The sequence below is a fragment of the Schistocerca gregaria genome, chromosome 2 (genome assembly GCF_023897955.1).
Source record: "Schistocerca gregaria isolate iqSchGreg1 chromosome 2, iqSchGreg1.2, whole genome shotgun sequence".
Lineage (NCBI taxonomy): Eukaryota > Metazoa > Arthropoda > Insecta > Orthoptera > Acrididae > Schistocerca > Schistocerca gregaria.
The window spans coordinates 26,802,538-26,824,565 of NC_064921.1; the positions used below are offsets into that span (position 1 = coordinate 26,802,538).

Below are 22,028 nucleotides of genomic sequence, written 5' to 3' on the forward strand. Positions count from 1 at the left end.
GACTGGCGCTGTCATAGCACATCTTCAAGATGGCTGCTACACTTGACATTCATCATAAGCAATGTGCTGCCATAGAATTCATGTGCTGTGAATACGAGACAGTAGGAAACATCCAGAAACATCCACAAGAGGTTGAAAAAGGTTTATGGAGACGCTGCTGTCGATCACAGTACAGTTAGTCGGTGGACAAGCAGATTATGTGATGAAAGTGGACACAGCAATATTGAGGATATTCCTCACAGTCCTGCACATGCTCCAGACAATGTGTAGAGAGTTAACGAATTGGTGACTGCTGACAGACACATCACAGTGAACGAATTGTCCTGACCTGGTTCCTTGTGACTATCATCTCTTTGGGAAATTGAAAGACTCTCTTCATGGAACAAGGTTTGAAGATGTGCTATGTCAGTCAAAAAACCATGGGACCGATCACAAAACTCGGATGGACAACACTGAGACACCTGCATTACAGTCCTGACCTGGTTCCCTGTGACTATCATCTCTTTGGGAAATTGAAAGACTCTCTTCGTGGAACAAGGTTTGAAGATGATGACTACCTTGCGCACGCTGCCAAAACAGTGGGTCCAACAGGTTGGTCCAGAATTTTACCATGCGGGTATACAGGCGCTGATTCCAAGACAGCGTAAGGCAGTTGAGAGGGATGGAAATTATGTGGAGAAATGAAAACATTGTTCCTAAAGGATTTATCTACACACTGTAAAACTTTCAAACATGTATAAAAAAGATGAATTTAAAAAAATAGTGCGTATTTTTATAATAAAAACAAAGATTCGAAGACTTACCAAGTGGGAAACCGCCGGCAGACAGGCACATGAACAAGACACACAAACACACACACAGAATTGCTAGCTTTCACAACCGAAGGTTGCTTCTTCAGGAAGGAGAGGGAAAGACGAAAGGATGTGGGTTTTAAGGGAGAGGGTAAGGAGTCATTCCAATCTCATTTTAGATTATAAAACATAAGTCATTTTAGATTATAAACATATAGTTTATTACTGATTACTTGGTGAATAGGTGTATTAGTGTGCCTTTTAAGTGTACCATTAAAGGCTTCATTTTTCTTTACGTAATATAGCAGAAGGCGGAAGGTGGTAGGAGTATATAGAGGGTTTATACAAGGGCGATGTACTTGTGGACAATTTTATGGAAATTGAAGAGGATGTAGATGAAGATGAAATGGGAGATAAGATACTGCATGAAGAGTTTGACAGAGCACTGAAAGACCTGAGTCGAAACAAGGCCAAGGGAGTAGACAACATTCCATTAGAACTACTGACGGCCTTGGGAGAGCCAGTCCTGACAAAACTCTACCATCTGGTGAGCAAGATGTATGAGACAGGCAAAATACCCTCAGACTTCAAGAAGAATATAATAATTCCAATCCCAAAGAAAGCAGGTGTTGACAGATGTGAAAATTACCAAACTATCAGTTTAATGTTACAGCTGCAAAATACTAACGCGAATTCTTTACAGACAAATGGAAAAACTGGTAGAAGCTGACCTTGGGGAAGATAAATTTGGAACACATGAGGCAATACTAACCTTATGACTTATCTTAGAAGAAAGATTATGGAAAGGCAAACCTACATTATTAGCATTCTTAGACTTAGAGAAAGCTTTTGACAATGTTAACTGGAATACTCTCTTTCAAATTTTGAAGGTGGCAGGGGTAAAATACAGGGAGTGTAAGGCTATTTACAATTTGTACAGAAACCAGATGGCAGTTATAAGAGTCGAGGGGCATGAAAGGGAAGCAGTGGTTGGGAAGGGAGTGAGACAGGGTTGTAGCCTCTCCCCGATGTTATTCAATCTGTATATTGAGCAAGCAGTAAAGGAAACAAAAGAAAAATTCGGCGTAGGTATTAAAATTCATGGAGAAGAAATGAAAACTTTGAGGTTCGCAGATGACATTGCAATTCTGTCAGAGACAGCAAAGGACTTGGAAGAGCAGTTGAACAGAATGGACAGTGTCTTGAAAGGCGGATATAAGATGGACATCAATAAAAGCAAAACGAGAATAATGGAATGTAGTCGAATTAAGTCTGGTGATGCTGAGGGAATTAGATTAGGAAATGAGACATTTAAAGTAGTAAAGGAGTTTTGCTATTTAGGGAGTAAAATAACTGATGATGGTCAATGTAGAGAGGATATAAAATGTAGACTGGCAATGGGAAGGAAAGCGTTTCTGAAGAAGAGAAATTTGTTAACATTGAGTATAGATTTAAGTGTCAGGAGGACATTTCTGAAAGTATTTGTATGGAGTGTAGCCATGTATGGAAGTGAAACATGGATGATAAATAGTTTGGACAAGAAGAGAATAGAAGCTTTCGAAATGTGGTGCTACAGAAGAATGCTGAAGATTAGATGGGTAGATCACATAACTAATGCGAAGGTATTGTATAGAATTGGGGAGAAGAGGAGTTTGTGGCACAACTTGACCAGAAGAAGGGACCGGTTGGTAGGACATGTTTTGAGGCATCAAGGGATCACAAATTTAGCATTGGAGGGCAGCGTGGAGGGTAAAATCGTAGAGGGAGACCAAGAGATGAATACACTAAGCAGATTCAGAAGGATGTAGGTTGCAGTAAGTACTGGGAGATGAAGAAGCTTGCACAGGATAGAGTAGCATGGAGAGCTGCATCAAACCAATCACAGGACTGAAGACCACAACAACAATATAGAAGAAAACGCGAAAAGATCATACAGTCATATTTTCTGTTTATGTTTTGCCACAGCAAATATATAGAATTTCGTTTAGTTGTTCTTTGCTCTCTCCAGCAATTTAACTGTAGTGTACCACTTCATTATTTAACTAGCATTTCTGAAAAGTAGTGTAAAAGTTAAGTTGTTATTTCAGAAACTTTGCCATGTTGTTTTTATTTACTTACAGTTGCGTATAGGCCAAATTTGTGGAACCATATTTTCATGTTTATCTGTAATTTTCCTGACTTATTCTTAATACTCTATTACATTTATCATGAGTGAAAAGTGCTTGACTTGCCGTAGAATTCTTAGGTCGGGGCTTTGGTGTGATGGGTGCTGTAGTTTTTTCCATGTGGATGACTGTAGTGGTGTGGGAATAGGGGAAGTAAATGAGGCTCATCAGTGGTTTTGTAGGATTTGTAGTAGAGATAGGAAGATACTAGAACAGAAGGGGAAAATTGCCGCCCTTCAGGCTGAGTTAGACAAGGCCAGGGGAGATCTTGACAGGTTAAGGAGAGAGAAGGGTAAAGAGAGGTGGGAAGTGGCAACAGGCAACAGGAGGAACAGGCTTAGAACTTTGTCTGACAGCCTCGTGGTGAATGTGGAAAATAGATTTGACCAGTGGCCTCAGTTAGAAGCTCGTGAGCCTCAAGCAATTGCAGGTGTAGACAGGGCACAATAAACTTTCAGCAGCAAATTGAAAAGTAAGAATGTAGGGAAATCAGTAAAGAGAAAGAAAGTGTTGTTGTTAAGTAGTTCCCATGGAAGAGGTGTTGGCCAACTTTTGCAGGATGAACTAGGGTCAGAATACCAGGTCACCAATTTTTTTAAACCTAGAGCTGGTCTGGAGCAGGTGAAAGAGGATTTAGGATCACTTTGCAAAGATTTCACTAAGGAAGACACCGTGGTTATACCGTGTGGGGCAGGTAATAGTATTGACAGTATAGAGTGTGACCTGGCAAAGATTCCATCAGCATCAAAGCATACTAGTGTTGAGTTTGGCCACCATGATCAACCTCATTTGAACTCTTCTGTCAAGAGAGTTGATTTGGAGTTGTAACAGCTGCTTATGTTGGGTGTAGGGTCACACATTGGTGTGGTCCCTGTTGATTCTCTCAACAGGTGGGATTATACTTGGCATGGCCTTCACCTCAACAGGAAGGGGAAGGGTAAATTGGCTGGGGAAATAGCAGGAAAGTTAAAGGGGGGAGGCACTGTCATGAGTGATAGATAGTTATAGGGTTCAGAAAAGACCCTTTTTTAAGGTAGCGAAGACAGAAAGAAACCAAATTTAAGAGAGGTTAGGACTGAGACAAACCTTCAGTTTGAGAAAGAAACCAAAAAACATAAGTCTAGCATATTACATCAGCATAAACAGCTGTTGGTTAAGAATTTTTGACAGTCAGCAGATATTTTAACTCTACCCAATTTTAACTCAGTCAGTGTGAAATGTTAGCTATCTTTATTGCATCAAAATATTCAAGGACTGAGAAATAAAATTAATGAATTAATTATCTGCATAGAAGAATTAGAGTCTTCAAACCCACCTGACATAATCTGCCTCTCTGAACATAATGTACCCACTGGTATAGAACTTTTAAGTATTACAGGGTTTAGGTTAGCATCTCACTTTTGTAGATGAGAAATGGAGAAAGGAGGAGTTCCCACATTCATTAGGAACTGTCATAAATTTAAGAACATAGACATACATAAATTTTGCGTAGAAAAGCGTATGGAAGCATGTGCAACAGAAGTAGAGTTTCACAAATAAACCTTCATAATATTACGTACATATCAAGCACCTGCAGGTAATGTTAATCTGTTCATAAACCACAGTGGAACTGTACTGGCCCATTTAACAACCAAAAACAAAGAAATAATGGTTGCTGGTGATTTCAAAGTAGATTTCCTTAAAGACTCTCCCAATAAGAACTTATTTGAGTTAGTAACACTATCATTCAACTTAATTCCTACTGTAAAATTCCTTGCTAGGGTAGCCAATTGCTCACAAACAGCCATTGATAATATCTTTATAGAAAAGTCCAATGAACAAAATTATATTACAAAACCAATAGCCAATGGCCTCACAGACCATGACATGCAGTTCCTTCTGTAAAATGTTAATACTGAACAGGATATAAAATCTGTTAAATTTCAGCTCAAGAGGGTAATCAATAGGCCAAAAATTGATTATTTTAGGACACTCCTCAGAGACATTCACTGGACTGATGTTTACAGTGCTCATGGCATGAATGTAAAATATAACACTTTTGTTAATAAAGTCTTATTCGAACACTGTTTTCTCCCAAAACTTACCAATGTTAGAGAAAAGTTTACAAAGAAGCCACGGATTACTCAAGGAATAGGGGTAACTTGTAAAACAAAAAGAAAACTGTATCAGTCAATCCGAAACAGTTCTGACGTTGATGCCATAGCACATAACAAGAAATACTGCAAAATATGAAAGACTGTAATATGGACATTAAAGTAAATATATTACAAGGAAAATATAGTTATATCAGATAACAAAATAAAGACTACATGGGATATAGTGAAGGAGGAGACCAGTAGAACCAGACATGAAGAGGGACAAATAGCATTAAGAGTAAATGATGCATTGATGACAGACATGTATAGTGTTGCAGAACTTTTTAACAAACATTGTATAACTGTTACTAACAAGATGGGGTTGTCAGGTTCTGTAGATGCTGCTATGGAATACCTCAGACCAGATATTTCAAGTAACTTCCATAATATGAATTTGACCCTCACTACCCCAGCAGAAATAATATCCATCATAAAATCTTTAAAATCAAAAACATCTAGTGGATATTATGAAATCTCAACAAAGTTAATTAAAGAATGTGATTCTGACTTAAGTATCATATTAAGCTATCTGTGTAACCAGTCATTTATCAGTGGAATATTTTCTGAATGGTTGAAATATGCTGAAGTTAAGCAACTGTTTAAGAAGGGAGATAAAGAAATAGCAGCAAATTTTCATCCAATTTCACTTTTGCCGGCATTCTCAAAAATTTTAGAAAAAGTAATGTACAATCAGCTTTACAACCATCTTATCTCAAATAATATACTGTCAAGACCACAGTTTGGATTTCTAAAAGGTTCTGATATTGAGAAGACTATCTACACTTACAGTGAAAATGTGATTAATTCATTAGACAAGAAATTGCAGGTAACTGGTATATTTTTTTAGATGTGTCAAAGGCATTTGATTGTGTAAATCACAATATCCTTTTAAGTAAATTAGAATATTATAGTGTAACAGGAAATGCTGCAAAATGGTTCAAATCTTATATCTCTGGCAGGAAACAAAGGGTGTTATTAGGAAAGAGACATGTATCAAGCTATCAGGCATCATCCAATTGGGAACTAATTACATGTGGAGTCCCATCTACATCTACATCTACATGACTACTCTGCAATTCACATTTAAGTGCTTGGCAGAGGGTTCATTGAACCACAATCATACTATCTCTCTACTATTCCACTCCCGAACAGCGAGCGGGAAAAACGAACACCTAAACCTTTCTGTTCAAGCTCTGATTTCTCTTATTTTATTTTGGTGATCATTCCTACCTATGTAGGTTGGGCTCAACAAAATATTTTCGCATTCGGAAGAGAAAGTTGGTGACTGAAATTTCGTAAAAAGGTCTCACCGCGACGAAAAAGTCTATGCTGCAATGACTTCCATCCCAACTCGTGTATCATATCTGCCACACTCTCTCCCCTATAATGTGATAATACAAAACGAGCTGCCCTTTTTTGCACCCTTTCGATGTCCTCCGTGAATCCCACCTGGTAAGGATCCCACACCGCGCAGCAATATTCTAACAGAGGACGAACGAGTGTAGTGTAAGCTGTCTCTTTAGGGGACTTGTTGCATCTTCTAAGTGTCCTGCCAATGAAACGCAACCTTTGGCTCACCTTCCCCACAATATTATCTATGTGGTCCTTCCAACTGAAGTTGTTCGTAATTTTAACACCCAGGTACTTAGTTGAATTGACAGCCTTGAGAATTGTACTATTTATTGAGTAATCGAATTCCAACGGATTTCTTTTGGAACTCATGTGGATCATCTCACATTTTTCGTTATTTGGCGTCAACTGCCACCTGACACACCATACAGCAATCTTTTCTAAATCGCTTTGCAACTGATACTGGTCTTCGGATGACCTTACTAGACGGTAAATTACAGCATCATCTGTGAACAATCTAAGAGAATTGCTCAGATTGTCACCCAGGTCATTTATATAGATCAGGAACAGCAGAGGTCCCAGGACGCTTCCCTGGGGAACACCTGATATCACTTCAGTTTTACTCGATGATTTGCCATCTATTACTACGAACTGCGACCTTCCTGGCAGGAAATCATGAATCCAGTCGCACAACTGAGACGATACTCCATAGCTCTGCAGCTTGATTAGAAGTCGCTTGTGAGGAACGGTGTCAAAAGCTTTCCGGAAATCTAGAAATACGGAATCAACTTGAGATCCCCTGTCAATAGCGGCCATTACTTCGTGTGAATAAAGAGCTAGCTGCGTTGCACAAGAGCGATGTTTTCTGAAGCCATGCTGATTATGTGTCAATAGATCGTTCCCTTCGAGGTGATTCATAATGTTTGAATACAGTATATACTCCAAAACCCTACTGCAAACCGACGTCAATGATATAGGTCTGTAGTTAAATGGATTACTCCTCCTACCCTTCTTGAACACTGGTGCGACCTGCGCAATTTTCTAATCTGTAGGTACAGATCTATCGGTGAGCGAGCAGTTGTTTACGAGTGCTAAGTAGGGAGCTATAGTATCAGCGTAATCTGAAAGGAACCTAATCGGTGTACAATCTGGACCTGAAGACTTGCCCGTATCAAGCGATTTGAGTTGCTTCACAACCCCTAAGGTATCTACTTCTAAGAAACTCACGCTAGCAGATGTTCGTGTTTCAAATTCTGGAATATTCCATTCGTCTTCCCTGGTGAAGGAATTTCGGAAAACTGCGTTCAATAACTCTGCTTTAGCGGCACAGTCGTCAATAACAGTACCATCGGCACTGTGCAGCGAAGGTATTGACTGCGTCTTGCCGCTTGTGTACTTTACATACGACCAGAATTTCTTCGGATTTTCTACCAAATTTCGAGACAATGTTTCGTTGTGGAACCTATTAAAGGCATCTCGCATCAAAGTACATGCCAAATTTTGGGCGTCTGTAAATTTTAGCCCATCTTCAGGATTTCGCGTTCTTCTGACCTTCACATGCTTTTTCCGTTGCCTCTGCAACAGCGTTCGGACCTTTTTTGTGTACCACGGGGGATCCGTTCCATCTCTTACCAATTTATGAGGTATGAATATCTCAATTGCTGTTGCTACTATATCTTTGAATTTGAGCCACATCTCGTCTACATTTGCATAGTCAGTTCGGAAGGAATGGAAATTGTCTTTTAGGAAGGCTTCTAGTGACACTTTATCCGCTTTTTTAAATAAAATTATTTTGCGTTTGTTTCTGATGGATTTGGAAGAAATGGTATTGAGCCTAGCTACAATGACCTTGTGATCACTAATCCCTGTATCAGTCATGATGCTCTCTATCAGCTCTGGATTGTTTGTGGCTAAGAGGTCAAGTGTGTTTTCGCAACCATTTACAATTCGCGTGCGTTCGTGGACTAACTGCTCGAAATAATTTTCGGAGAAAGCATTTAGGACAATCTCGGAAGATGTTTTCTGCCTACCACCGGTTATGAACAAGTATTTTTGCCAACATATCGAGGGAAGGTTGAAGTCCCCACCAACTATAACCGTATGAGTGGGGTATTTATTTGTTACGAGACTCAAATTTTCTCTGAACTGTTCCGCAACTATATCATCGGAGTCTGGGGGTCGGTAGAAGGAGCCAATTATTAACTTAATTCGGCTGTTAAGTATAACCTCCACCCATACCAATTCGCACGGAGTATCTACTTCAACTTCACTACAAGATAAACCACTACTGACAGACACAAACACTCCACCACCAATTCTGCCTAATCTATCTTTCCTGAACACCGTCTGAGACTTCGTAAAAATTTCTGCAGAACTTATTTCAGGCTTTAGCCAGCTTTCTGTACCTATAACAATATTAGCTTCTGTGCTTTCTATTAGCGCTTGAAACTCAGGGACTTTTCCAGCGCAACTACAACAATTTACAACTATAATTCCGACTGTTCCTTGATCCAAGCACGTCCTGTAATTGCCAAGCACCCTTTGACATTGCAGCCCATCCCGCACTTTCCCGAGGCCTTCTAACCTAAAAAACCGCCCAGTCCATGCCACACAGTCTCCGCTACCCGTGTAGCCACCAGCTGAGTGTAGTGAACTCATGACCTATTCAGCGGAACCCGAAACCCCACCACCCTATGGCGCAAGTCAAGGAATCTGCAGCCAATACGGTCGCAAAACCATCTGAGCCTCTGATTCAGACCCTCCACTCGGCTCTGCACAAAAGGTCCGCAGTCGGTTCTGTCAACGATGCTGCAGATGGTGAGCTCTGCCTTCGTCTCGTAAGCAAGACCGGCAGCCTTCACCAAATCAGATAGCCGCTGGAATCCAGAGAGAATTTCCTCAGATCCAAAGCAGCACACGTCATTAGTTGCCGACATGTCCCACCACCTGCAGCTGGCTGCACCCTGTGCTCTTCATGGCATCCGGAAGGACCCTTTCCACTTCAGGAATGACTCCTCCCAGAATGCACACGGAGTACACACTGGATTTCTTCCCCTCCTTAGCCACCATATCCCTAAGGGGCCCCATTACGCACCTAACATTGGAGCTCCCAACTACCAGTAAGCCCACCCTCTGCGATTGCCCGGACCTTGAAGGCTGAGAATGATCCTCTGAAACAGGGCAGGCAGCTGCATGCATCTGGCTCAGCCAGAGACTGTGCCTGAAACCGGTTTGTCAGACGCACCGAGGAGGCTTTCTGATCAGCCTCCGGGGACGCCTTTCGCTGCCTGCCACGCCTTGAAACGACCTCCCAATCAATCACAGGCGAGGGCTCAGCCCCACTGCGGGCAGCAACTGGGGCAACCACAGCGGCAGACCGATCTGGGGACAGACGGGACGAGGTTGACATCCCCATGATACCCAAGTCCGGCTCCCCACAGTGGTGCCCATTGGCAACAGCCTCAAGCTGCGCGACCGAAGTCAGCGCCGATTGCAGCTGTGAGTGAAGGGATGCCAAGTCAGCCCTCATCCGAACACAGCAATCGCAGTCCCTGTCCATTCTAATCGATGTCGAACAACAGTTACTGAAACACGAGTCCGTGCCTAGATAACACAAGCGAAACACGCAAAGAATGTATCAACTAACCTGTACAAATGCCTAACGACTGTGCTACAATCTGCTGAATTTACGATTACAGTAACTAAAACTCGAAATTGCACCTCCTATACGAAACTCACACGCAATTTAAATAAGAATCTACCAAGTAAACAGTAAAGTGCGATGCTACAACTGTCAAATACTATAATACGCCTGAAATATATGAATTAAACAATGCAAGTACCCAAAAACACGCAAAGAAATTAATTAAACTATCTAACAAATAAGTAAGCTAGGGTTATACGACTTGCTGCTGCAGCTGCTTATCCAACGGCGGCAGGGAGCACAATGGCTGTGACCAACCGACACTGGCTGTTCAAAACAAAAACAGAAGACAGACAACTACGCGAATTTACACTATTCAGGTACTAAGGCACGATGCTACAAACCTCAAATACTATAATACGCCCGAAATATATGAATTAAACAATGCAAGTACCCAAAAACATGCAAAGAAATTAATTAAACTATCTAACAAATAAGTAAGCTAGGGTTATACGACTTGCTGCTGCAGCTGCTTATCCAACGGCGGCAGGGAGCACACAAGGTCCCATTTTAAGGCTCTTACTTTTTCTTGTGTATATCAATGACCTTTCATCAGTAACATTACCAGAAGCCAACTTCGTTTTGTTTGCCGATGATACAACCATTGCAATAAATAGCAAATCAAGTGTAGTCTTAGAAAGGTCAGCTAATAAAATATTTGTGGACATTAATCACTGGTTCCTAGCCAATTCTTTGTCACTAAACTTTGAAAAAACACATTACATGCAGTTCAGAACTTGTAAGGGGTGTCCCACGAGTATGTGCCTAATATACAATGACAAGCAGATAGAAGAAGTGGACAGTCTTAAATTCTTGGGATTACAGCTTGATAATAAATTCAAATGGGAGGAGCACACCACCCAACTGCTGAAGCGTCTTAACAAGTCTCTATTTGCAATGCGAATTGTGTCAGACATAGGGGATACAAAAATGAAAAAGCTGGCATACTATGCTTACTTTCATTCCATAATGTCATATGGGATTATTTTTTGGGGCAATTCATCAAGCCAAGCTAAAGTTTTCTGGGCACAAAAATGTGCAGTAAGAGTTATATGTGGTGTGAACTCAAGAACATCCTGCAGAAGCCTGTTTAGGGAACTAGGGATACTAACTACTGCTTCCCGATATATTTATTCCTTAATGAAATTTGTCATTAAAAATATGTCACTTTTTCAAACCAACTGCTCAATTCATGGAATCAGTACTAGAAATAAGAATAATCTTCACAATGATTTAAAGTCACTTAGTCTTGTACAAAAAGGTGTGTATTATTCAGGAATACACATTTTCAATAACTTGCCAGCAGCCATAAAAAAGCTTAACAACCAATGAAATTCAGTTTAAGAGAAGCCTAAAGGATTTACTGGTGGCCAACTCCTCCTACTCCATTGATGAATTTCTCAGTAGCACCAACTGATTTGTGTGTATATATATGTATATAAGTAAAAGATAACTTCTGCAAAATTTCAGTGCAGTAATGTGTTCATTGTAAGTGTGTGTGTGTGTGTGTGTGTGTGTGTGTGTGTGTGTGTGTGTAAGTACAATCTAACTTCTGTACCAGTACAGTGCAGTAATGTGTTCATTGTAAATAAGTATTTAGTAGTTGTATTATACATTTATTACCTTATAAACAAATAAAAAACTTTTTTATTTTAAATTCAGTGCATTAGTATTTGTAAAATGGTTCTTTCAAAGAGCGTTCATTGAAAAATGACCATGCCACTTGGGACCTGTGGAATGCTATTTGTTTAAGTTGTAATATTTGTCATGTATTGTTGTTTTTCTGACATGTTCTACATCCTGGAGGACATCCTCAATACGGAAAACATCATTCACAATGTGTAAGAAGTTGTCAACTAGAGTGATGCAGTATCAGACATCCTACCTTTTTAATTAAAATTTACTTTTTGCTTATTTAGGAAGACTACATTAGGGCCTTCCTCTCTTACATGCGATCAGGAATCACTCTTACAAAAAAAATTACATAACAATCACAATAATAATAATCTGCATTATTCATAGAAATAATAATTAGCAATAATAATAATAATAATAATAATAATAATAATAATAATAATAACATTAATAATAGTAACACCTATAATGATGATAAAATGATGGAGGCATTAAAAACGACACTGAATAGTTATTACGTAACAAACTCAATAATACTAATTTGCATGATTAATGAAATTAATAATTAGTAATAATAGTAATAACAGTAATGTAATAATAGTAATAATAATAACAATAAAATAGAGGCACTGAGGATGATTCTGATTAGCTTAGTACTTTTGAAGCATTGTTTGGTGTTGGGAGAAGTTGGTTGGTTGTTAGGGGGAAGAGACCTAACTGCGAGGTCATCGGTCTCATCGGATTAGGGAAGGATGGGGAAGGAAGTCGGCCATGCCCTTTCAAAGGAACCATCCCGGCATTTGCCTGGAGCGATTTAGGGAAATCACGGAAAACCTAAATCAGGATGGCCGGACGCAGGAGTGAACCGTCGTCCTTCCGAACGCGAGTCCAGTGGTTGGGAGAAGTGAAAGGGGTAATGAAACAGGAGAAGATTGAAATGAAAGTGACAATGACTGTAAAGGAAGATGAGAATTTCAATAAAGAACTCTGTAGACAAGGGGAGGGAAAATAGGTGGGGGAGGGAGGGCTAACAAAAGGCAACTGCAGACAAGTATGTGGAAGAAATGGCTGCTGTGAAAGGAGAAGAGCCATTACCTGCCTTTTGAAGTTTGTAAGGATTTTAATTTCTCTAATATTTTGAGAAAGATTGTCCAAAAGTCAGGTTGCTGATACCAAAGTGATTTAGAGAGCATGGCAGTGTTTTGTAGTGGTAAGAGAGGATTTTACTATGTTGAGAACAAATATTTCTGCTGTGTTGTTCAGGTACTAGTGTAATGGTTGAAGATAAATAAGGAGTGCAATGATTGAGAAGACCATATGACAAACACAGGATATGATAATGTCTATGCTTATTGGCATTTTGCCATGATAATTGTTTGTATGCTGTAGTGATATGGTCACAACAGCATATCGTATATCACAAATGTATTGCGCTCAAGTCCCCCTCTTGCTCTTTTACCCCTCCCCCCCCCCCCTCTCACCCTGCGCCCACCTTTTTTGAGGACACCAATGGCCAGAGGTAAATAAAACTCACTTTAAAAAATTAATTTCGAATGAGAAAGAAGATTTGCTAGTAGTGCAGAAAAATGCAGTAGTTCCGAAACAACAAACTCTACAAGATGTACATGTCTAAGATCTTTTCGTATACCTAGGCCTATATTTTACATGCAAATATTTATTATAGATTGATAAAAATCCTACACCTAACAAAAGAACACAAAATAGTCTATACCGAGGAGACAAAAGTCATGGGATAGTGATACTTACATATACAGAGCTGTCATTTGTACTCAGGTGATTCATGTGAAAATATTTCCGATGTGACTATGGCCACACAATTAGAATTAGCAGATTTTGAACACAGAGTGATAGAGATACATGTATGAGACACGTCATTTGGAAATTTTTAAGGGAATTCAATATCCTGAGTTTCACAGTGTCAAGAGTGTGCAGAGAACACCAGATTTCAGGCATTACCTCCCATCATGGACAAGACAGCTTTTGCTTAGTGACCGATGGTAGCAGCATTTTATGTGTAGAGTTGTCAGTGCTAACAACACTGTGTGAAATAACCACAGAAATCAATGTGGGGGATGTTGTTGTTGTTGTCTTCAGTCCTGAGACTGGTTTGATGCAGCTCTCCATGCAACTCTATCCTGTGCAAGCTTCTTCATCTCTCAGTACCTACTGCAACCTACATCCTTCTGAGTCTGCTTAGTGTATTCATCTCTTGGTCTCCCTCCACACTGCCCTCCAATGCTAAATTTGTGATCCTTTGATGCCTCAAAACATGTCCTACCAACCGATCCCTACTTCTAGTCAAAATTCTCTTCTCCCCAATCCTATTCAATACCTCCTCATTAGTTACGTGATCTATCCACCTTATCTTCAGCATTCTTCTGTAGCACCACATTTCGAAAGCTTCTATTCTCTTCTTATCCATACCAGTTATCGTCCATGTTTCACTTCCATACATGGCTACAATCCAAACAAATACTTTCAGAAACGACTTCCTGATACATAAATCTATATTCGATGTTAACAAATTTCTCTTCTTCAGAAACTCTTTCCTTCCCATTGCCAGTCTACATTTTATATCCTCTCTACTTCGACCATCATCAGTTATTTTACTTCCTAAATAGCAAAACTCCTTTACTACTTTACGTGTCTCATTTCCTAATCTAATTCCCTCAGCATCACCCGATTTAATTTGACTACATTCCATTATCCTTGTTTTGCTTTTGTTGATGTTCATCTTATATCCTCCTTTCAAGACACTGTCCATTCTGTTCAACTGCTCTTCCAAGTCCTTTGCTGTCTCCGACAGAATTACAATGTCATCGGCGAACCTCAAAGTTTTTACTTCTTCCCCATGAATTTTATTTATTTATTTATTTAACCTGGCAAGATTAGTGCCATCAGGCCCTCTCTTACATCTAACGAGGCATTCTACTTATTTTACATTCATATGTTTTAGTAGGCATGTTAAACTACATCTAATACGAAAAGTGAAATAAACAATTAGAAAGGTACACCTGGAAAAATACATTATTGAATAGAAAGATTATAGATAGGAGTGCTGGCAGCAGGGAGTATGAGGGAGATTCATGGTGAAAGGAGGAGAAGAATAGAGAGACATGATGAAACATAATTAAGGAAATATAAAGGAAAAGAAGATTGCGTGGCTAATAGAGATAGATGAAGAGGAAGGCATCTCAGGAGCGAGATAGGAGACGCTAGCTTTGCTATTTGACAGATGAGAGGATTGGCCTTGTACATTAATTTTGTGGAGAACTTTATGAGGATGATAGTAGGAAATGCTTCAACTTCTTCTTAAAAGCAACAGGAGATTGAATTTTCCTCAAGGTAAGGGGCAGTTTGTTCCATAGGCGGACAGCAGCAACTGAGAAGGAGTATGCAAAAGTTTTTGTTTTGTGAGTGGGCACAGTTAGGATACCAGATAAGAGTGACCTCGTGTTCGGATTATGATGGCGTGACAGGATTTTAATCTCTGAAGCTAGGTACTGGGGTGCTTGCGCGACGAGGAGTCGGTGAAGTAGACATAGTGTGTGGTAGTCACGCAGTTTGTCCGACCGCAGCCACCCTAGCTTTGACTATGAAGCACTAATATGATCATATCGGCGAATGTTGCAGGTGTAATGCACACAGGCATTCTTGGTTAGCTCTAGCCGTCTTTTGTTTTCACTACTCATGCCTTGTTGAATCACATCACAATACTGGAGGTTTGGTAGAACGAGTGCTTGCACGAGCTGGCGTTTCAAGTCCTGTGGAAATATGTTCCGAAACTTTTTGAGAGCATAGAGACAAGCAGACATCTTTCGGCACACTGCGACTGTATTCTCCGCCTAGTTGAGATGCTCATCCAAAGTTACACCCAAGTTCTTCACTGTTTTCTGATATGGTATTGGAGTACCGTCGAGCAGAATAGGAGGTAGCCATTCGCGGAAATCTGAACTTATTAATTTCTGATGGGCTATTAAGATTACTTGCATCTTTTTTGCATTGAAATTAAGCCCCAGGTTTTTCGCCCATGTCACTACTGAAGACAGATCATCATTCATCAGAGTGATTGCAGTGTTTACATCTTCAGGTCTGACGCTTAGGTAGAGCTGGAGGTCATCGGCATAGAAATGATATTTACAGGAGGACAAAACCGACAAAATGTCGTTGACATATAAAGAAAACCAAAGTGGTCCTAAGGCTGATCCTTGTGGCACTCCCGAAGAAACATGTTTCCAGGGAGATTTTTCATTTACGCAGACAACACATTGCTGTCTGTCTTTTAAGTAGCTTTCAAACCATCTCATTGCACTATCAGAGAAATTAAGCTGTTGCATTTTTCTGAGCAATATATCAAAGTTAACAGTGTCAAAAGCTTTGCTGAAGTCCAGTAGCGTCAATATTGTTGCCTTTTGATTGTCGATGGCATATTTCAGGTCATCAGTTACTTTAATTAGAGCAGTGTTTGTGCTGTGATGTTTACGGAAACCGGATTGAAATTTGTCATACAGACTGAATTCATGGAAGTGTTCAGTGACTTGGTCATGAACAATATATTCAAGTGCTTTGGAAACAGCAGGCAGTATGCTAATTGGTCGGTAATCACTAAGCAGTTGCGGGTTTTCGATCTTAGGGATGGGTCGAATTATGCTTCTTTTCCATGCAGTGGGGTATATTCCGTTCACGAGGGAAAAATTAAATATGTCAGTTAAGACAGGTACTAAGATATCGGCAACATTCTTAATCATGGTTATACCGATACTGTCATTGCCTATTGCATCAGAAGAGATTCTCATTATTGCTTTTCTTGCCGTATTTGTTGTTACATGTTTTAGATGGAAGGTATCATTGTTAGTTATCCTGTTTGGGGATTCTTGTGGATGGTAATTATCAGCCATGCTGGTATTCAGAGGTGCAGAGAAGAATTCATTTAATTTGTTAGCTGACACATGAAAAGTAGTTTCCGATTTTGCCTTTCCGACCCCCAAGCTACGGAGATTCTTCCATAGAGTCATGGGTGTGAGATTGCTGCATACAAGGGAGCGAGCGTGCCTGATTTTGGCATTGTGAATGCATTGTTTCACTCTGTTCCGTAGCTTTCTATATTCTTCAAAACGCTCAGGTTTCGGATCTGCCTTGAAACGCCTGTGGGCAGCATCCCTATTAGTCATCATTTGACGTAATTCAGCTGTCAGCCATGGAGCAGGAGATTTTCTTACACAGACTGTGTGCACAGGTGCATGTTCGTCATAGAGGGCAGTGAGTTTATCACCAAGTTCATTAATTTTGCCGTCGATTGTAGGTTCTCTGATTATTTGATGTCATGAGATTTCTGAGCAATCGGCTGTTAGAGCGTCAAGGTCAATACGTTTGATGTTACTACAAGTTATGTGACGCGATTTGATCCTTGGGGGCTGCACAGAGTAGGCCAGGAATATTACATCATGTGCTGAGAGGCCAGGGGTCGATGATTGACCAACATCTCTTACCTTGTCAGTCTGTTTCGTTGCGATTACGTCTATAAGAGTATGACTGTGTGCCGTATGGTGTGTAGGTTGTAATGGAAGAATGTTCATGCTATTGCAATTAAACAATCTTCTTAGGTTTATTGCGGAGGGAGTGTCTCTTAGCAGGTCTATGTTCAAGTCACCCATTACGATGACATGTTCGTATTGACACTCAAGTAATTCCGACAGGAAGGAACTCATTGAGCTTATTTTTGGTGGCTTGTACACGACACCAGTCAAGAATTTCCGACTTGGTATATTTATTTCAATGAACATGAATTTAGCCTCTTTTTCTTCAGTAGGATTTGACGTACATAAGACTTTCGCTTTGAGATCTGTTCATATACACGCACTGACCCCGCCACCTCGCTTTTTTGTTCTGTCTGCCCTAAGAAATGTGTACCCTGGGAGATGAATAGATTCAGAGGATATGTGTGGTTTCAACCACATTTCGGATAAGAGGATTACGTGGTAGTTTAGTTGGTTGAAGAGGAGGCTAAGTTCTTCGTAATGCGCAGGTAAAGACTGGATGTTGCAGTGAGCTGCTAAAAGCTCTGACACGTTCCGCAGAGCAGCCTGGAGTAGGGTGGCAGACTGGTTTGTCCCTTTGTTAGCCACTACCTGCCGCGAGGGGAACTGGCCGGTGTTTCCGCCAAGTGCCATAATACAGGGGTGTCCGAGATTTTGCACGCCCTGTTTGTGACTCCACGAGTGCCGAAAGAAAGGCGACTGCAAGAGATTTCCTGAGGTTGCGGGAGTATAGAAAATGGATTAGTGGTATTCGGTGCAAGGAAAATATGACCAAAATGGTGACGGCTGTGTGTCACTGAGTATCCTATGTCGTAAGAGGAGAAATGTAATTAGCGTATTTGAAACAGCTTAGGGTGGAAATAAGGGAAAGGGGTGTGATTTAAGAGGCCGATGCTGCCAGAAGTAAGCTTAATATTTAATAGATTATCGTAGGAAGCTAGAATTAAATTGAAATTTACTAAAGTGATACTGGTAGTGATTATCGTAGGAAGCTACAATTAGATTTAAATTTGCTAAAGTGATACTGATAGTGATTTTTGTTATGAACAATTTAAACTGAAGAGATGGGTGACTAATGAGCTAAAGGAGAGACTAATAATTGCAATAGAACTATTACAGAATGGAAGAGAATAAACTGAGAAAATGAAAAAAGTATTAGCAGTAACTAAAATTAAGCAATGGTTAGAGCTACAGGCACAAAAAAAATAGTAAGAAGTTAATACAGTTACAAAAACAATTAGTTGAAGGTACAAATAATTAAAAAGTTAATACAATTACAAGACTATATCTGAGTATAGGACTGTTACAATTTGCAAATGGTGTTAAGTTTGACTTTTAGCTCGAGTAGCTTCACTTAATACTATTTAGTTCTGTCATGTTTGTGACTGTCTTCTTTCCAGCTGCAGTCTTAATGATTACTCTTCCATCCTGAGTCCACACATTCTGAAGACCAAAATGGGATATGGCACTGTTTAAAATCTTTAGCCGCTCATGTGTCAGATCTTCCCTTATTGTAAGCCCTGTCCTTGCTAACTTCTTCTTCTGGGTAAAGATCTCAGCCCTTTTCCGGTACGACACAAATTTAATTATTATTGGATGAGGTTTGGAAGCACCTGGTAGTTTTCGTCCCACCCAGTGGCTCCTGACAATGTCTGCCTTGGACACTTCAACGACTAATATTTCACGCGCAACCTGTATAAGCAGGTTGTCCGTGTCTTTTTCCTTATTTTCTGCTATTCCAAACAGTCGTAGACTATTTCGCCTTTGGTACTGTTCTAGCTCGTCTGTTGCGGCAGATAGTTTCACTTCCAACTCTCGTGCCTTTTTCTCGTATTCAGACACAGACTTTTTTAGTGCTGTAATTTCAGCAGTATTGGCCTCAACAGTTTCACGCATTTTGGCCAATACTGCTGCCATTACAGTATCTGATATAGTGCCTGCTATCAGATCGAGATTGTTTTTATTGCGAAGCGCAGCGTTTACCTCATAGCGGACCAGCTCAGCTATACCGGGAGCCGCGGCCACACCTTCCGCCAGGAGCAGGCCCGCCGCACCTGCTCCTTCCCCGCTGCTGGACGCACTGCTGTTGACTCTTCTGTTTACCATTTTCTCGAAGATATTGGCAGAGCACAGAAACAAAAATAGCACTACTGAACAGAACACTGTTTTATACACGATTTTCACTTGTACTAGACAACACCACCTGCGAGAACACCTTCGAATTCGACTAAATTTCGTGAGCTGAACTTAACATGTGTTACACTGCAGCCGCCATGACGCTAGTCTTAATACCTACTCAGAATTTTTCTTTTGTTTCCTTTACTGCTTGCTCAATATACATATTGAATAACATCGGGGAGAAGCTACAACCCTGTCTCACTCATTTCACCAACCACTGCTTCCCTTTCATGCCCCTCGACTCTTATGACTGCCATCTGGTTTCTGTACAAATTGTAAATAGCCTTTCGCTCCCTGTATTTTATGCCTGCCACCTTCAGAATTTGAAAGAGAGTATTCCAGTCAACATTTTCAAAAGCTTTCTTTAAGTCTACAATTGCTAGAAACGTAGGTTTGCCTTTTCTTAATCTTTCTTCTAAGATAAGTCGTAAGGTCAGTATTGCCTCATGTGCTCCGACATTTCTACAGAATCCAAACTGATCCTCCCCAAGGTCCGCATCTACCAGTTTTTCCATTCGTCTGTAAAGAATTTGCGTCAGTATTTTGCAGCTGTGACTTATTAAACTGATAGTTCGGTAATTTTTACATCTGTCAGAACTTGCTTTCTTTGGGATTGGAATATTCTTCTTTAAGTCTGAGGGTATTTCGCCTGTCTCATACATCTTGCTCACCAGCTGGTAGAGTTTTGTCATGACTGGCTCTCCCAAGGCCGTCAGTAGTTCTAATGGAATGTTGTCTACTCTGGGGGCCTTGTTTCGACTCAGGTCTTTCAGTGCTCTGTCAAACTCTTCACGCAGTATTATATCTGCCATTTCGTCTTCATCATGTGGGGGATACACTGAAGATATTTACTAGGACAGTGTTGGGAAATTTTGCATTAATGGGCTATGGCAGCAGACAACTGATCCAAGTGCCTTTGCTAACAGCATGGTATCACCTGCAGCATGTCTCCTGGCCTCATGACCACACCAGTTGGATCCTAGATGACTGGGAAACCATGGCCTGGTCAGACAAGTCCCGATTTCAGTTGGTAATAGCTGATGGTAGGGTTAGAGTGTGGCACAGACTTCATGAAGCAATGGACTCAAGCAGTCAACAAGGCACTGGGCAAGCTGGTGGTGGCTCCATAATATGTTGTGCTGTGTTTACATGGAATTGAACTGATAACTAACTAAAACATTCATGCTCGAGTACTTGGAGACAACCTGTAGCCATTCATGGACTTCATATTCTCAAAGAACAATAGAATTTTTATGGGTGGTATAGTGTGCTCTTGAGGCAAAGTGTTGTGCTCAGAATCTTGGCATATCAGAGTGACTGACCAGGGTTTTTTGTGGTGCTAAGGCAAAGGGAGCGGTGGGTCATCATCTGGCTGAAGGTTTTCTTCCACCAGCAGACCTTGACATGGGCAATGAGATGGACACTTTCATCAGGTCACGGATTAATGCTGCATCTACTCCCTAGAAAAGAGAAGAAAACGCTTGTTGTCAGAAAATCTCAGTGCTGAATATCTGGAGATGGAAAGTGCGAATAGCTCATGAGGTCATTCCACAGAAGCAGTGAGAACAGAGCACTGAGACTGAAATCAGTTGGTGGGATGTGCAGACATGATGGTTAGTATGCACTACACTGTTATTGGTGGTAATCTCTACCAACATGAGAGGGATGAGGCCAGTGTTTTGTGCATGTGTTCAGTTTACACCCTGGTAAACACCACCACTATGCCTCATACTGCTGCCGCCATCCTTGCTGACAAGACATCTCAGCAGATTGTTGCAGCTGTTGTAGTCCATGGTGAGTCAACAGCAATGACCACAACTGCACTCAGTGAGACAATGACTGATCACCAAAGATGGGTGGAATTAACCCACCCACTCAGGGTGAAGAGGTGTAGGTGATTCAGACCCCACAGAAGCAATGTGCCACAGCCGTAGAGAAATCCTCTGCCACCCAGGCTGCTGTGTGCAGTGTGGAACAAAAGAAGAGAGGGCAGAGAACATCTGCTTCATCTCTGCATAAGTCAGAGGAGGATGGCTTCATTGTCCCTGATTGAAAGCACACGGTCAGAGTTCTTGAGCTCCAGCAAGTGCAACTGGTAGCTTTAGAGAACTCAAACTCGTATGGAGCAGTTGAAGAGGATACAACTACACTGCCACAGGTAAAGGAATTGCCTCACCAAACAAAAGTCACCATCTGGTGGCTAGATGGTTGTTCCTGCAGCACCAGCTTGCAGCCCCGATTTGCTTGATAAAGTTACCTAGGATGCAGAGGGACAACCTTGTTTCTAGTTGGCATTGCTGACAAAATCGAGACTAGAATATTTTCCAGGTGGACAAAGTCGCCAACATCTAAGAGAGAGGGGAGCTTCTTTGAGTGAAAGGTAGGAGTGCCCAGTGCGACTCCTGCCATGGCATGGCCATGTGGCATACTACTGTCACTTGTGCCAAATGTGCTGGTTCATAACACACCAAGGTTAGAAGGAAGAGGAGGATCCACCAACTTGCTGTAACTGT

At 40.8% G+C, this 22,028-nt stretch overlaps 1 protein-coding gene across 1 annotated transcript in view; it reads right to left on the reverse strand.

The window, feature by feature from the left end:
* Positions 1-22,028, reverse strand: part of LOC126334576 (Down syndrome cell adhesion molecule-like protein Dscam2) — a 290,611-nt gene that overhangs the window by 194,511 nt on the left and 74,072 nt on the right. The gene's annotated exons all lie outside the window — the stretch shown is intronic.